Below are 18418 nucleotides of genomic sequence, written 5' to 3' on the forward strand. Positions count from 1 at the left end.
GCTATTTTTTTAGCTGTATGCGTGCCTGTTGCACGGATGTTGTTGTTTGTGTTTGGGAGGGGGATGTCTGTTTTTTTGGATTGAAGATGGCAGGGGTGAATGGGGTGTGAGGTTGTTAGAGGGGTTGGTGTGTGCGATGGTACCGTTCCACTGCCTTGTCCCGAGAGAGTGGGATGGTGCACTGCTTGCGTATGACCCGTTGCACGTTGATCATGGGTGATGTCGATTGATGCTGTGGATAAGATATCGATCTTGTCTTGGAATGTGCGTGGGCTTAATGATGCCAGGAAATGTCGGAATGTACTACGCTATTTGGATAGACATGCAATACAAATAGCTTTGCTGCAGGAAACGCATCTGCGACGTGTGCCTGCTCCTACGTTTGGAGGGAGGTGGGCTGCAGTGAGGAAATTTGCATCGTACTCCTCGTATGCTCGTGGGACTGTTATACTTATCAAGAGGTCGCTCTCCTTTCAAGAATTGGGGTCGCATGTGGACCCTGAAGGGAGATATGTGTTATTGTGGGGGAGGCTTGGGCAAAGCACTGTGCTCTTTGTGAATTGTTATGCACCGAATATTGATACACCTGCTTTTTTTCTTACGCTTTGGGGTCATGTTCCTGCTGTTGAAGCCTCACATGTTGTATGGGGGGGGGACTTCAATTTAGCAGTTCAAGCTCTGGAGGACAGATCGGAGGGGAGTACTCAGTACAATACACAAGCCAGGGATGTCTTACGGGGCATTTTGGAGGAGGCAGGCCTGATTGATAGTTGGAGGTATGCTCACCCGACGGATAGAGAGGGCACGCATTTCACTGCACAGGCTCGCTCCTGGGGGAGACTGGACTATGTGTTCCTCTCCAGAGGACTGGTGGCAGGGTTGCGAGAGGTGGTACACCTAGCCAGAACGTACTCTGATCATTGCCCGGTTAAAGTTGTGTTTTCGGTGCCTGGGCTGCACAGGCCGCGACCGCCCTGGAGGCTTTTCCCCTCTGCCTTGTTGGATCCCGTTTTTAAGGCGGAACTTGGCGAAGAAGTGGAAGCTTTTTTTCCAAGGAATAAAGGATCTGTAGATAGTGTGGAGGTGATATGGGAGGCGTTCAAGGTTACGATTCGAGGTGTCACTATCTCCAAGAGCTGTGGGGTGCTTAGGTCTATTGTTCGAAATCTCGCGGGTTTAGAGGCTGACTTAAGACAGCTGGAACGCGGACTACAGTCTGGTTCTGATCCTGACCTCATGCATCAGTTTAGGGGTAAGCTTTCAGAGTACGAGGAGGAGGCTGCCAGGGAGGCTAAGCACAGGGGGAAATACTGGACGGCGAGGAGATACTGCGAGGGTGAGAGGCCTGGGAAGGTACTTGCCGCGCTCACGAGGCATCAGAGGTATAGTTCGGATGTGTTGGAACTGGTCTTGCCGGATGGCACTCGCTGTAGGGACACGAGGGAGATTCAAGAGGCATTTCTCCACCACTACACTCAACTGTACACTACTCAGCAATCGGGAGATGTGAGATATGGGGGATTCCTTTATGAACTAGCGCTCTGCTGGCTATCAGGCGATCACAGGGCGTTCCTAGGCAGGCCCCTTGAAGAGGAGGAGATTAGAGGCGCTATTATGTCTCTTAACAACGGAAAGGCTACGGGACTGGACGGCCTCCCCGCCAAATTTTACAAATGTTATGTAGATACTATGGCTCCAGTTCTCCGTGAGATCTTTGAGGAGTCCCTTGATGTGGGGAGATTGCCAGGGTCTATGAGGGAAGTTGCTATCACCTCGTTACTCAAACTGGGTAAGGACCCCCTGGACGTGGGATCCTATAGGCCTCTTTCATTGCTTAACTGTGATGTCAAGATACTGGCAAAAGTGTTGGCGGCGCGGCTTTCGGAGCTTATGCCTGTTATTGTCTTGCCCGATCAGTCCGGGTACGTGCCTGGCTGGGTGACGTCTCATAATCTTCGAACGCTGTTTTCCCTAATCCCGACTATAGCTCCGGAGCTCCCGGTAGCCGCCGTTTTCTTGGACGCTACGAAAGCGTTTGATTCCGTGGAGTGGGGTTACCTGATCGATGTCTTGTGCAGGATGGGGTTTCCTCGGGTCTTTATCTCGTGGGTCAAATTGCTGTACACTGACCCGGTGGCGAGGGTGGTCGTGAATGGAGTGCTCTCCCCCCAGTTTCCTATTACGAGGGGAACTAGGCAGGGATGCCCCCTCTCTCCCCTCCTGTTTGCCATTGCCATAGAGCCTCTTGCCTGTCATATTCGCCAACTGCACCAACGGAGTGCGTTTAATTGCTTTCAGCACCAAGTGGGGATTTCTTTGTATGCGGATGATGTCACGCTCTATGTGAAAGATCCGCAGACGAATCTTAACGCACTTCTGCGAGAGCTTGTTGCCTTTGGGGGTGTCTCTGGGATACATATCAATTGGCAGAAATCCCAATTCTTCCCGCTCACTGCAGCGGTTCATCGCTTTCCGTTGGACTACCCTCTGGAGTGGTGTGATTCGGAGCTGCGATATCTTGGTATTGTGATCTCGCTGAGCAAAGAGGAGACTATTAGGCTTAACTACGGGGTCGCTATCACTAAACTTGCGGATAACATTACGAGATGGATGTCTTTGCCGTTGTCCATGGCGGGCAGAGCGTCTCTGATAAAAATGGTGATCTTACCCCGCTTTTTGTATCTTTTTCAGAATATACCATACCACCCTGGCGCGTATTTTTTTAAACGTCTCCGTTCAGAGTTGATTCTTCTGTTCTGGGGGGGTAAACAACCGAGAGTGGCGTGGGCTACCATAACGTTGCCCTATGTTGATGGAGGTTTTGATGTTCCTGACTTTGAACTTTATTATTTGAGCGCTCAAACACACTATGAATACCACTGGATGCGCCCCACACCGTTTATGCCACAGATTGCGGCTGAACAATGGGTCGCCCATCCTCTCCCATTGGAGGGCATGGTACTGGGCAATGTAGGCAATGTGGATACACACCAGACAACGGTGACTTGCACAGTGGATGCTTGCAAACGTGTGGCGAAGCTACTGGGCCTTTCGTTCCTCTACTCACCTGCACTGCCCCTAGCATATCATCCTGCTTTGTCCCTATTGCATGAGACAGGGTTCCAGCGTCTGTGCAAGCGGCTTGGGACGCTTACGTGGGGGAGCCTTTTTCGCGAGGGCACCTTTCGTACCCGTGAACAATTTTTTGGCGGTGTGATTTGTTCCCCCTTGGAGATGTTTTATTATGTCCGCTTGCGACAAGGCCTGCGGACCTTACTGCCTGAGTTCCCTAAGGAGCCAGACGTGACCTTACCGCTCCACGTTCTGTTAGACTCAGATGGGCGACATTTGGTTTCTAAATTGTATGGCGCCATCAGACGGCAACGAGTTACACCGGCTAGCCGGGTGCGGGAACAATGGGACGCTGAACTTGGGATCACCATCTCTGACGAGCAATGGGCGTACTGTTGTGGTGTGACTGCCAATATCTCCTCTAGTTGCCGCTTGAAAACCATACACTACAAGTTCATACAAAGGTTTTACTACACCCCAGCCAGATTTCGGTTGTCAGAGGACGATAGATGTGCCCGTTGCCGGGCAGCGGGTGCCGATTTCCTGCACCTGGCATGGGAGTGTGCGGCCATCTTGGAATACTGGGTACAGGTCCATACTGCGCTTCAGGCTATGACTGAGGATGGGGTGTTGTTCGACCCCGTGGTCCTACTGTTGGGGTATACTAAGGAGGTGCCAACACTCCACCGTAGATTTGTGGACGCGGCCTTGTTGCTGGCCAAACGACGAGTGGCTTGCTGTTGGGGGCGGGGCAGAGTGCCAAAGTTCGAGGACTGGTTGGGTGATATCATTTACTGCCAGGACCAGTACAACGTATATGCGGAAATGATGCCTGTGCGCTGTAGGCCTAGGGATTTTTGGAGCCCGTTGCAGGTGTACCTCCTTACTAGGGCGGTGCAGGACTCTGAATCTGAGAGTGAGGATCGGGTTGGGGTTGGCTAGTGCTACGATGTTTGTTGGGCTGCACTAGCAACTGCCGGTCACCATGTTTTGTGGGGAGTGGTGATGTTGCTTTATTCTATTGCTATGCTAATTGAGTGAGTTACACTGTGCTGTCCCTATGGGCGGGGTGATGGGCCAATGACTGCTTTCTTGTGGTGGTGGTGGGGGTCCCTCATCTGATCCAATGTTGAGTGGTGGCTCGGCGCTTACTGTGATGCTATTTTTCACCCTTCCTTGCCGAGTATGAGCTACGGGCCCATACGCCTGCAGTCACCAACTGTTCTGTGCAGATGCGTTGCACGCAGATCACTTACTGATGTTATGTGTTTTTCCATTGATGTCGACAACTGTACTATGCCTGGACATGACGCCTGGATCCTTCAGGTCTACTGCTGCATTGCACTATCTCTGACTATTTGTATGGTTTTGTGAATGTACCACTGCTATCTCCTGCTCGTTTTTCCAATAAAGGTTTAAAAAAAAAAAAAAGATTTATACATTTACATACATTACATTAAACAGTCCATATAGGTGAAGAACAACCCAAAAAAATATGCACAATTTCGAAGGGATAGTCCGTGGCTAAGATATTATTTAGTTTTGACCAGATGAGAGAGCAAAGGGACTTAACCAACGGGCAATGAAAAAACATGTAGAGAAGATCACTATTAGAATGTGAGCAGGACCAACATTTTTTGGAATCAAGTAACTTGAACTTATGTAAATCAGAAGGAGTAAAAAAAGTCTATTTAAAAAAAAAAATAAAGTCTGTGTGGTGCTGGCAGAACGAGAAACAGTATGTATTTTAGACCAAATAGTGTCCCAAACCTTGCAAGAAAATTCATGATCTAGGTCTATTTCCCATAAAAGCTCAAGTTTAGATTTGAGCCTATCAGTAGTAGGATGGGAAAGTATTTTATAAATAGCAGCAGCTCTGAAAGGAATAGAAAAATCCGGTGGGGGTGAAAGAGTCGGGATGGTGGTGGTCAGGGAACCACTCTGAGAGATAATAGAGGTTAGGGCCTGTTGAGAAGGGAAATTGGGAAGAGTGTGTGTTAGACAGATGAAAAGTGTCACCAATGTCTGGGAAAGTTCTTAAGGAATTATCTTTAAGTAAGTGATCATAGGTGATGATGCCTTTGTCAATCCATTCTTTCCAGAAAAGCTCTCTGTTATTGATCTTAAGAGATTTGTTGTACTAAATCGTAGTTAAAAAGTGAAGGTTAGCTAGTGAGAAAAAGGAGCAAAACAATGAAAGAGCTAGTGCTTTAGAGCGTTTAAATATGGGAGTAAGAAATCTCTTCGGAGGTTGGGATAAGCAAGTAGCTGTAAGGAAAGAAAAAGGCGCGAGTTGCGCAAGTTCTATTGAGCTCCAGGCTGTTAAGGGAGGAGAAGATGAATCGGTTAGGAAATGCCAAATTTGTTTTAAAGTAAAGGCCGAATGAAATCTAGATGTATTAGGAAAATTGACCCCACCTAAATCTTTGGGTTGTTGGAGGCAAGAAAGAGAAATTCTAGCTTTGCGATTATTCCATAAGAATTTTGTTAGGAGGTGATTTATGGTTTTGAAGAAAAAATGCGGTAGAGAGATAGGAAGCATCGAGAGATAATAATTGGCAACAGGAAGTAGCATCACTTTAACAGTTGCAAACCTCCCCCACCAGGATAAGAAAAGGGGGGACCAACCGTCTATGAGTGAAGAGACCTTTTTAAGTATATCCTTATGATTGACTTTAATAGTATTGGCATAAAGAATACCTAAACAATAATATATCCGGTATTCCATTTAAAGCCCGATCCCTGGAACATATGAGAGAGGCAGAATTTGTTAAGAGGTAGGACTTCAGATTTGTCTATATTCAATTTGTATCCAGAAACTAAGGAGTAATCATGTATTAAAGAAAAAAGTGCGGGTAAAGAAGTGGCCGGGTTAGAGATATAAAGTAAAATGTCATCTGCATAAGCAGTAAATTTGATGTCAATATTCTTATATGTGAAGCCAGTATAGGATGATGAGCACCGTATTTTTTCCAAGAAAGGTTCTAGTGCGAGAATGAAAAGAAGGGGAGAGAGGGGACAACCTTGGCTGGTTCCTCTAGGAAGGGAAAAATATTTAGATTGAACGTCATTAACCCAAATAGAAGTAGAAGGATCAGAATACAACTGTTGAATATAATGAATAATGGGGGGACTAAAACCATGCCATCCCAGCGCTCCAAACATAAAATCCCAACTGACCCTATTGAAGGTTTTTCCAGCATCTAGGGCCAGATGTAGGTAGCCCTTTACCGATCGGAATCGGCCGAAAATACCGATTTTCGGCCGTTTCCGACCGGTAAAGGGCTATGGAGATGTAGGGGCACCAAAAATGGACATATTCAGTAATTTTACCAAATCAGTATTTTTACCGAATCGGTAAAATTACAGAATCGGTAAATTTACCGATTCTGTAAATTTTACCGATTTGGTAAATTTACCATTCGGTAAAAATACCGAATATGTAATTTGAGATGTAGGTAGCATGTCTAACAGTGCTACAGGGCATTAAGAATTCGGTATTTACCATGCAATACAATTGCATGGTAAATTACGAATTCATGTGTACATGCACATCTGTGCATGTACACCTGTTCCATGTGGCACACAGACATGCCCTAAGGGCATGTCTGTGTGCCACATGGCGCAAAAGCCAGTTACAGGGGTGCAACAGGGTGTCAAAGTGACACCCTGTCCCCCTTAACAATTCGGTATTTTTACCGATTCGGTAAATACCGAATCAGTATTTGCTATTAAATCCTATGGGCTTCAAGGCCCATAGGATTCAATAGCAAATACCGATTCGGTATTTACCGAATCGGTAAATACCGAACCTTACCGATTCGGTAAAAAATACCGAATTTATCCCTACATGTCATTTACCGATTTTTGAATACCGAATCGGTAAAATTCTGTATTTAAAATTCGGTAAATGACATTTACCTACATCTGGCCCCTAATGTGTTAGCTGCAACAGGGGAGTCCATCTTTGAAGCAAGGTGTATGATATTAAGGAGAGTTCTCGAGTTATCAGTAATAGATCTACCTTTGACAAACCCAGACTGATAGATATTGACAAGATCAGGGATAACTCTATTAATATGAATGGCTAACATTTTGGTGTAAACTTTTCAATCTGTATTAATTAAGGAGATGGGCCGATAATTTTTGCAAAGGGAAGGATCCTTATCTTTTTTAGGAATTAGGCAAAGCATTGCCTGTGTGAAGGATCCCCTAGATTCACCTTTAGCAAGAACGTGATTGATCAAGGAAAGTAAGTGTGGTATTAAAACATTCTTGAAGTGGATATAAAAACACACAGTAAAGCCATCTGGACCGGGTGTTTTATCCTTGGGCAGAAGGGTAATAGCATTAAGTATTTCCTTCTCCAAGATAGGAATGTCAAGGGATGAGAGATCCACAGGACTATCAAGGGATTTGGGGATAGATTGAAAGAAAGAGTCAATTTGTGTAGAAGAAGGACTGGACTCTGGAGTGTAGAGGGAAGAGTAGTATTGGACAAGACAATCAAGGATTTTAGCATCAGTGCACTGACGAACTCACTGAGAATCAGTGAAAGCTATAATCTTAGATTTTTGCTTTTTAATTTTAAGATAGTTCTCAAGTGATTTGCCTGCTTTGTTACGTCCTCCATACATTTTAGCGTAACATTTGAGAAGGTTATTAATAGCAGAATCCCAGGAATGTTTGTTGTATTGCATTTTCTCTTTGATAAGAGAAGATAGTGTGTCAGAGGAGTTAGTGGTGAAGTAAAGATGTTAAAGTTCTTTAATCTGTTTAAGGATGTGAGATGATTGTGAGAGGGCTTTTTTCCTCTTTCGGGATACAAAATCAATAATACAACCCCTAGCGGCAGCCTTGAAGGCATCCCAAATAAAGTGAAAGTCAGAGGTAGAGTTAAGATTATTGTGGAAGAATTCGTCCATGAAGAGCTTAAAGTGTTCATTAAAGTGGGAATCTAAGAGGAGAGAGTTGTTAAAGCACCAGCATCGAGGGGCGGGAGTAGGTATGGGGTAATCCATGTCCAAAATAACAGGGGGGTGGTCTGAAATAAGAATAGAACCTATTTCTGAGTTAGTCATAAATTGGAAAGCATGTTGAGTGAGGAAAATATAGTCAATACGGAAGTGTGATGCATGCATTGGAGAAAAAAAGGAGAATTCAAGGGAGTCAGGATGGGATATTCTCCAAGAATCTATAAGGCCTCTGGAAGAGATGGTTTTGTGAAAGGATTTTTGCATCTTATTGGGGACATTTCCTGTTTGTGATTTCCGGTCCAAAAAGGGATCCATGAGTTGGTTACAATTGCCACCCACAATTAAATCCTCAGTTGCATGTGAGGAAAGAATTGAGGAGAAATCATTCCAAAAGGTTAAATCAATTCTGTTAGGGCTATAAACATTACAAAAGGAAAGTTGTACATTGTTAACAATAGTATCTAAAAACAACATTCTATCATTAGCGTCATGAAACTCATTTTGTAACTGAATAGTCAACGATTTATAAAACAAAATTATAACACCATTTTTGTTAACAGCTGGAGATCAGAAGGCTTTTCCTACCCATTGTTTATGCAATGAAGACAGTTTCTTGCTACTTGACATTTCAGTCTCGCTTAATGGGATAAAACATGTTGCTTTTTAATAGGATTGCAAATTCCTTTAACATTCCAAGCAATAACGCGAAGACCACTCATTCCTGAAAATTGAATGAGAGTAGGCGAAAGAATGTAGAGCAGTCAAAAAAGAGTAGGAGGAAAGAAAAAAGGGTTGAAAAATTGTTAAAAAAGTGTTGAGAACAAAAAAGAGGAAAATTAGAAGAAAATGGTCCATATGACCACCACAGGAAGAAGAACCAGAACAGATAGAGAGAACTATAAAAAATCATAGGCTGAAATAAAAAAAGAAGAGAATGTAGAAAAGGCTAAATAAGAACAATATTGGCAGAGAGGGGAAAGAAAAAGAGATACAACCACCACAAAAACATGGTAAAATGAATAAATTGAAACGGAAAGGAGGAATACAACATAAGAAGAGAGGGAAAGGGAAAAGGGAGTGAAGAAGGAAAGATAAAGGAAGGGAGAGAAACAGGGAGGAAGAGGACCACAGAGGTCCAGAAAAAGAATGTAAGGAAGAATAGATAGAGAGGAGGAAACAAGGAAAGAAGAAGAAATAGGGAGCATTGTCTCCCAAAGGAATAAGGAAAGAGAAGATGGCAAGAAGCCGAGAGGCTTAGTCATGATGGTCAAAAAGGAAAAAACAAGCAATGTTGAGGGAGGGGGATGAAGAAAAAAAACTAAGACAACCACATCACTGGGGGGAATCGAAAACAGAATTTGACAATATAACTTCAGATAAATAGGAAGGGATGGGATAAACCAAGCAGAACATGCAACACAAATGATACAATGGTACAGAGAGATAGGGAGCTTACCAGGACTTAGGGGAACACATCAACGGGATACGTCAAACAAAGCAGACAAACGAATGGTGTAGGCAGGGATCGTCAACCATGGCACAAGATAAACCTAAAATAGACAAAAGAACAGCTTACATTAACAGTAATTAAGAAGAAACGCGTTGACCTAAAGAGAAAAAGGAAGGAAACATTTTTTAGTAGGTTATAACAAGTTGATTAATGTTTGCCCAGTTCCATATGCTCTTCTTGATGGGTATGGATGAACTTCCGAAGATCAGCTGGATCATCAAATGAAAATGTTCTGTCTTTGTAAGTCACTTTGAAGAAACAGGGGTGTGTAAGGCCATAGCGAACATGCATGGATTTAAAGGCCGGTCTGAGATCTAGGAACTCCTTGCGCCTATTAGCAGTTGATTTGGACACATCTTGACTGAAAAAGACTTTGTGGCCCGACCAGAACATCTGCTTATGTTGTTTGGCTGTGGTGAGAATAGCCATTAGGTCAGAATATAGCATAAATAGGCAATAATACTCTTGGTTTGGTGGCAGAGGATGCATTTTGGGGTCCCAATCGATGACCTCTTTGGATATTGAAGTCAAATGTTTTTGGGAGGCCAACAATCTGTAAGACTTGAGATTTCAAAAAAGCAATCATGTCAGATCCCTCAGAACCTTCTGGAATTCCATAAATGCATAGATGATTACGGTGATTGCGATTTTCTAAGTCCTCTGTACATTTTTTCAGTTGGTTAACCTCCTTTGTAAGAGTCTCAACTTTAGCAATGACATCCTTAGCATCGCTTACTTTTTGTTCAAATTCAGTTAGTCTCATATCCAGGCCAAACCATTTTTCTTCAATTCTTTGGAGAGTGGTAGTAGTATCTGACATGAATGGGCGAAAGAGACTAGTTCATCCATAATATCCTCTAACGTGATAGGAAGAGGAGATTTAGTTGGAGAGGAGGGATCCTTCTTCAGACGTTTGCTATTATTGCCTGTGGAATCTTTACGGCCCCCAGAAGCAGACCCTGAAGTGTTATGTGATTTATTGGACTGCATGAGATCAATGTTGGATGAATGCAGAGGGTAGCAGAACAATGACGTAAGCACAGAGAGAAAAAGGGATTGAAATCATCAAGGACCAAAATCTGGAGTGCCTGGTTCAGTAGGCTAAGTTGGTGCAAAGTGAAAAAAAAAGCATGAAAATGCAGCCAAGAAAATACAAGCGAGAGATATAGGCGCAGATGGACTAGGCAAGCAGCAGCATAGATCTGTCCAAGGGCAAGCAAAGTCACTAAAACAAGTTCCAACTGCCACAAGGAGAAGCGCTAGCACAAATGAAGTTACAGCTCCTTTAGCGAACAAAACAGGTTCAACGAGTCCGCCAAATATTAAAACAGCAGATTGGTAAGCGCCTGAACGCAATAGCAATGCCAAAAGTCAAAGTATGTGGGAGAAAACTGTTGAAGAAGACTTAGTACATATGCTTCAAAGTATACAGTAATGCCGGTTAGTTCAAATTGATATCTATGGCCACATCATGCCAACTGGATGCCACTGCCAAAATAATAAAATGCATCATAAAACATACATGCAGCGGGGAATGTAAATACTACAACATTATCAGAGACGCCCACTTTGCTATAGACGTGTAAACAGAGTCAGCTGCCATCTATGTTGGGCTGAGGTGAGGGAAGAGAGAAAAAAGGGACAGTACACTTGCAAGGAGCGCAATGCGCAAAGCATAAAGATATCTGCAGCTAACAAGGTGGAGAAGGACAGGCTGTTCTTTGCTGCTCCACTTCCCTTATTCAAATAATGTTGACACCGGTGAATTCGGCAGGCGCCACCAAGTTGAGGTAAAGTTCCATCGCGCTACTTGAAGCGCGCGCAAAATGACGGCCGCTGTAACAAGGCAGAGGTGGCATAAAGAAAAAGTAGCCAAAACAAACCTGCAGTCACATAACGGAGGTTGGAAACATGCCACAGCAGTCCCGGCGGTTTCCAACGTAAATTCTGCTACGGGGAAGTGGGAACAAAGCCGAATAGCGGTCCCTTCGCAGCAGAGTAAATGCCGATTCTGTGGAGCCTCCTCAGGATGCGGCCATCTTGCCGCCGCTGCCGTGCGCTCCCCTCAATAAGCCCCGTTCTTACAATACTAGACAACCTTTGGCAGAGCAGGAACACACCTAACATGCTTGCCTCTCACAAACAACTTAAAACCCTGTACAGACTGTTCAACATTTCCATCCAAATCGCCCCCAACGTGTCGGGCATCTGAACCCCTTTGTAGTCATGACTCCCTGACTGTCTCATCCTCATTGCACCTAAATCCACACTTGCTTCCTGCACCTACTATTTTGAACAACAACCCACCTTCCATCATAATGTGTTTCTCCCTACATGTGCCTGTACAGTACACACTCAGGTTGCATGTTACTTTAAAATGTTTTTTGGGCATTGCCCTGGGTGCCTTTTAGTTCAGGGTGGTTGTGTAACCTAGACAAGGCAGCAGCATAGCAAGGATGTGGCGCCTCATGCAGGAGCGGCTCGTTTTGGGTAAAAGAGGTGGGGCGGCGAAGGGCTGGAGGAGGGGGGACAGAAGGGGGACAGCAGAAATAAATAAAAAACATTTATAAAAGAGGTGGGGAGGTAAGGGGGACAACGAAGACAAAAAATATACTAAATTAAACTTACCTGCTGCCTCATCGTATCGCGCTCTTCCACTCCTCTCCGATGCTGTAGGCAGGCATAGGCTATGGGCCTGCCCTGCGCCAATCCTGAAGTTGCTGTCGCACGAGAGCAGCTTCAGGATTGGCCTGAGTGCCAATAATGTGTGCCCCAGGACAGTCTGGGAGTCTGTGTCTGCCCTCTCCAGCCCCAGCAATGCAGCTGGGGGTGGAGAGGGCGCACTGCACATGTGGGGCCTTATTTATGAAGGCCTTGCGCCACCGGTGCGTCACTTTTTCCCATGCTAAAAGTGACGCACCGGCGGCGCAAGGCCTTCATAAATGAGGCCCGTGATTTTTGGCCGACCTGAGACCGCTGGCCAAAATCCTCATGCACAGTGTAGTAGAGCCCACCACCCTTCCCTTCAGCCTATCATAAACCTGGGCCCGCCCCAAGCCGAGATACAAGGAAAATAAAACAATAAAAAAGCAGGTTTTAAACCCGTTTCATTTTTAAACTGCTGGCGGGGGAGGGAGGCCGACACTCCTCAGCCATAGCGGAGGAGCCGCCACGCCCTTATGCAAGCCAGGAAGAACAGGCCACTCAGCTTTAAAACACAGCCATTGATGGGCGGCAGGGGGACTCTTGCACCTCTGGACACTGGTATCACTGCACCTACTGCACTAGACAAAGCAATTCGATGTGCGCTGAAGGTCGTTATTGCCTGAAAATACAGCCCGAAGGTTTTTGGGAAACCTTACCCTCCAGGACTAAAAAGGAAGCATGGCAGGGTGAATAACGAACCTCTATTCCATGCATATGCCCCCCCCCCCTCAGAATTGTTAAACATAAGTAAATGGATTGGAGAAAGCTGCCGCTGAACCTGATGGGGAGGGCAGTGCTATATAAAATGATGTAATTAACACCAAAACACCCCGTGCCCAATCCCTGACACATTTTTAGGTTTCGCTGGGGGACGGAGCTGTAAGCTCCGCCTCCAGAGAAATCTCTTGATTTCAGTAGTGACTCTGGAATACGCCCCCCTGTCCCATTGGCTAGCTCCATAAATGGAGGCTAGCCATTGGAACAGAGAGGCGTCCATCATGGCCGGACCAGATTCGGGGGCGTTCCCGAGAATCTTTGGCTTTTGGCTATGTCATGCTACGTCAGCCAAAAGCCGGGAACGCCCCCGAATCTGGTCCGGCCGGGCCGTGCTTGCTGCTGTCCTGCCTTCCTCCCGCCATCCCCCCCTGTCCTCTCCCACCCCCCTCCCGCCGTTCGTGTAGTCTCCCGCCCCCCTCGTCTTCTCCCGCCCCTTTCCCGCCGTTCGTGTACTCTCCCGCCCCCCTCGTCCTCTCCCGCCCCCTCCCGCCCTTCGTGTACTCTCCCGCCCCCCTCGTTCTCTCCCGCCCCCCTCCCGCCGTTCGTGTACTCTCCCGCCCCCCCGCCCCTCTCCCGCCCCCCTCCCGCCGTTCGTGTACTCTCCCGCCCCCCTCGTCCTCTCCCGTCCTCCTCCCGCCGTCCTGCTGTCTTTGTTGTCAGGGGCGCTAGAGTCCAAAGAATGCTGTCAAGGTTCAAGCACATAAGGTGAGTGCCGTTTTATTTTTCTTGCGCCGTTCCCGCTCCTCGCAGTGCAGCAGTCATGCCAATGTTGTGTTCTCAGTTACCCCGGCAACAGCAGTGATGGGAGGCCCAGGCCGTGATCTCACTGCGGGATCAGGAGGGGGCGACCGGGATCTAAAGAAAGTATGATAAAAAAAACACAAAAGCGCATTAAATCTCTCCTTGTTATCTGGTCATGGTTTGAAGTTGTTTCAAGGCTCACAGATTCGCGGAACAAAACGTTCTTGCGCAGGGTTATTAGTCACCGGCTCCTGCGTTCGGCTTCTGTGAATGCCGTTTAGCCGGACGCGGCGCGGGACAAGCTTTAGCGACGTTATTTCAGGTTTGACACGTTTTTTTTCTGGCATGAACGATTACAAACTAGAAGGTGAACTGTTTGTAGTTGTGTTCTTATTTTTCTGACGAGACAAAAAAACACGCACGCGTCGATGCAAAATGGCAATTTATTGCAAAATTGGTTACATTAACCATAACATGTATTACGGAGAAATCCAGGTTTTGCTGGGATGTTAATATCCATCGTTTATGCAATCAGTTCCTGAATTCTATCGAATACACTACGTGCTAGTGTTTGATTTTCTTTCTTGCCAATTTGCATTTAATTAATTAACCTCCCTGTTCACCAGCATGCCTTTCGACATATTTGATTGGCTGAATCCGCCAAAACGTTTATTGTTAGGAAGTATCTTCCAGGGGACAAAATAGACACGGTGGGAGAAAAAGGGGTTCGTGTATGCAAGAAACGGTTAGCACGAATGCACATGTATGAGGTATAGTTCACAATTGTTTAAATTGCACATTTGGGAACACGCAAAAGAGAGGATTAGAAACAGAACCCGGTGGATGTTTACGTTCTAACTTGCATTCGAATGCAGTGAGTTTTTGAGAGGGGGAAATCTAAAATATTGTCATTTGAATGTTTTTAAAAAAAAAACGGGGGTCATCAGTCTAATATAGGGAGACTTGGAAATAATGTGTAGGGTGCGTGAATATTCTGTCTGTGTTCTGTTTGGTGTAGTTCTTAATGTGTACAGGCGCACACTCCTTTTGGAGGTTGAGAGAGAGAGAGAGAGAAAGGCGGAAAAGGGGAGAATGGAAGAGAAAGACAGAAAACAGACAGGGATAAAAAAACAGCCCACAAAGAGGAGATAAAAACAGGACGTATATGATGAACGGGTGGGATGAAGATTAATAAATCTTTATATTAACCCATCCCGTATTTATTGGCTCCCATATCGGGAATCAGAGAATAACTTTGGATCACTGTTATTTTTTTCTAACACTTTAATATTGAGTGGGAGAGCTCTTTACATGGAGGCGAGTTCCATTATGCGAATATTTGTTTTTTTAGACACCGGGAGATTACGTGAATTGACCAGTGTATCGGGATGTTAAGCAGACTCCGAGACTCGGTTTCGCAGTTCTCAAGTCGGCAGCTCCGGCCGTAAACGCGACTGTCACCTTAGTCGTAGTGTGATTGCACACGTCCCTCCAAGATTCTGATTATTACCCAGCTGGCATGCGGCCGCGCCTGTTTGTTGTAATTTCCGGTTGATCCGCCCTCGGACCGGAAGCCTCACTGACTCACCTTCTGATGAAACCATTAGTCAGATATGAGCTTTTGTTGAGCTTCAAAAATGTATTCTTTTCTGTCTCATCTGTTATTGGTCACTGTAACTTCTGTAGCTAGAGAAAAGGTATCTAGTTGTAGTTTGACATTAATTTGTAAAATAAATAGGCTAGCGCAGGGCTCAGTATTTTTTTTAATCAAAGCCAGACGACTCCGTCGTCGAATGCCAGTTGTGTCTGACTACCAAGGCTGCCTGGTCTTGATTCCAACTCATTCTTCTGTGTTTATTCACAGATTTACTTCCTGCCTCTATGTCTCACCCTTGTGGCTTCGCTTTCCTTGTGTGTCTGTTCGTCTTCATTCCTCCATTTCTACCGTGTCATGACTCGTCTGATCCTCGTAGTTGCATCATTATGTTGCCAAGTTTGAAATGTCGGATTGTACAACCGCTTCCGCATACAGTGATGCGCCATGGTAGCTAATTGAAAAGATCCCTCCGTACAATATCGTTTTTAAAGATAATAGACGTTGCTCAGAGTGACGGGGTTCACCCATTTCTTCTATGAACAGGCACTTAGCCCTGCGCGTTGTTCAGTTAACACGAGGGATCACTTCCTGATGCACATTCCAAACGAGGGCAAATGAAAGGCAAGTACAAAATGGCCACAACATTTAAAAACAATCGGTTTCCTGCTTCCCACAGAGCCATAGTTTTAAAATACAGTCATTTCTGTGCGTTTTTTGGGGGCCACATTACTTCGCTTTTTAGGTTTCGACTGGGGAACGGAACGTAAGCTCCGCCCCCAGAGAAATCTCTAGTCTTCAGTAGGGACTCTTGGAATACGCCCTCTGTCCCATTGGCTAGCTCCATAAATGGAGGCTAGCCATTGGAACAGAGAGGCGTCCGTCATGGCCGGACCAGATTCGGGGGTGTTCCCGAGAATTTTTGGCTTTTGGCTACGTCAGCCAAAAGCCGGGAACGCCCCCGAATCTGCACGGCCTCCGCTCTCCCCCTTCCCTCCCACAGCAGATCCCCGCCTCCCCCTCCCCTCCCACAGCAGATCCCCGCCTCCCGAGCCGCAGCTGATCCCGATGAAACACGGCCTCCGCTCTCCCCGCCTCCCTCTCCCCTCCCACAGCAGATCCCCGCCTCCCTCTCCCCTCCCACAGCAGATCCCCACCTCCCGAGCCGCAGCCGGTCCCGATGCCGTTGTAACACGGCCTCCGCTCTCCCCCTTCCCTCCCACAGCAGATCCCCGCCTCCCCCTCCCCTCCCACAGAAGATCCCCGCCTCCCCAGCCGCAGCTGATCCCGATACAACACGGCCTCCGCTCTCCCCGCCTCCCTCTCCCCTCCTACAGCAGATCCCCGCCTCCCACAGCAGATCCCCGCCTCCCGAGCCGCAGCCGGTCCCGATGCCGTAAACACTGCAAGCTGAAGATGGTCATATGGTGACGCCTCTGCCTCAATGTCTGCCTGTAATATTAAGGAGCCGTTCTGAGGGCATACCAGGTCGTGTTCATCGTCTCATTTGAATTAGACAAGCACTGTTAATATGCGGAGATTCATCACATTTTAAAGATTTAAACATACGGAGTTTAAGGGATTCGCCACAAATAAATCGCGTCGTTTTAGCCCAAGTGCGAAGCTGAGATTGGAGCAGACCTAAAGCGGGTAACTTTCGCTCTTAGACCAGATCACCTCCCCTATCACTCTCTGCGTCCACGTTATTCTCGAGCTGTGGAACCCCAGATCCGTGCTGACGTATTCTTGGGCATAAAGAAGATGCGGACCCAGTCTGACCTCTACTTGAGAACACCCGACAGTCAAAACTGAAAGGTTGTCACTTATGAGCAGGGGACATCTGACTGAAAACCTGGATTCGGCCCTCCAAATGAGAGACTGTTGAGTTGTAGGGCTTCGGTTGTCGATGTCGTCCATTATGGGCCCCTGGCCTTCCCCCCAGCACGATAGCTCAGGGGGTGCACGTGCCTACTGCTGAGGTATGTGTCTAGCTCTCGGTCAGTCGCTCAATAACAGCAACACAGCTGAAGTATTGACCAGATGTATGTGCAACCCTCGGGCCACAAGTTCCAATCACTAGAAAATAGCACATAGGGTTGGAGTGCCTACTACTGAGATGTATGAATGTATGTGTGTGTAACACTCAGGTTAACGGTTCCCGACCCAGGAAGGTAGCTGAAACGGTCATTGTGCCCGCACCTGACATATGCATTTAACCCTCTGGTCACAGGTTCCAAGCACATAAAAGCCCTCAATGGTCTAGTTCCCTTGCCATAAAGATCTTTATACAACATGCCTATTTCAAGGGCAATTCCGAAATAGCACAGCATAGTATACAGTGCGTTTTGGGAGGGGGGAATAAAGTCAAATAAACTACCCAGCAAGTTTCAGAGCCCCAAATATGAAGGCAGGGTTACCTGTCTCGGAGGTGCTTCTGAGAGGCAGTCCGGCTCGGCCACCTTCTGCAGGAGCTCTCAGTAGAGAGGCCCGTGGTCCGGGGCGCTTAGCTGCAGGTAGAGGAGGGGCAGCTTCCGGTAGTCTCTGGGAGGAGCGGCCACCATAGGACGAAGAGGCACCTGTGAGCGACTGCAGCCTCCGCGCCTGTGAGAGCCCGAGCTCTGCTGGAGGAGACACATGAAGGAGGGGGGAGGGGCGCACATGGGAGCGGAGCAGAGAGATGCTGCAGCCTGGACACTGAGCACCACGGCACCTGACTGGTCTGCTCTTCCCGCTCAATTGACTCATCGCACTTCGCTAGATTCCCTTCACAGTGCCCCCTCAGGGGGGGACTCAGACACGAGTGGAGATGTAGGGTTCTCTACAGTGGGTGAGGGTGATAACCAAAAGCAAAGCTGCCATTTGGGTCCACCACAAGGAGAGGTTGTGGGCACCTTTTAGGGACCACGTTAACAGCACTCATCTTAAAAGGGGGATTGGGGATATTGACAACACTGTTGTATCTTCCCAAGAATAAATGAGCGCACTGTACACAGCAAACTATAGCGTAATTTATAATTTAATATCTAGCCTCTCCAAAAGATT

This window comes from Lissotriton vulgaris, chromosome 7, assembly GCF_964263255.1.
Source record: "Lissotriton vulgaris chromosome 7, aLisVul1.2, whole genome shotgun sequence".
NCBI lineage: Eukaryota > Metazoa > Chordata > Amphibia > Caudata > Salamandridae > Lissotriton > Lissotriton vulgaris.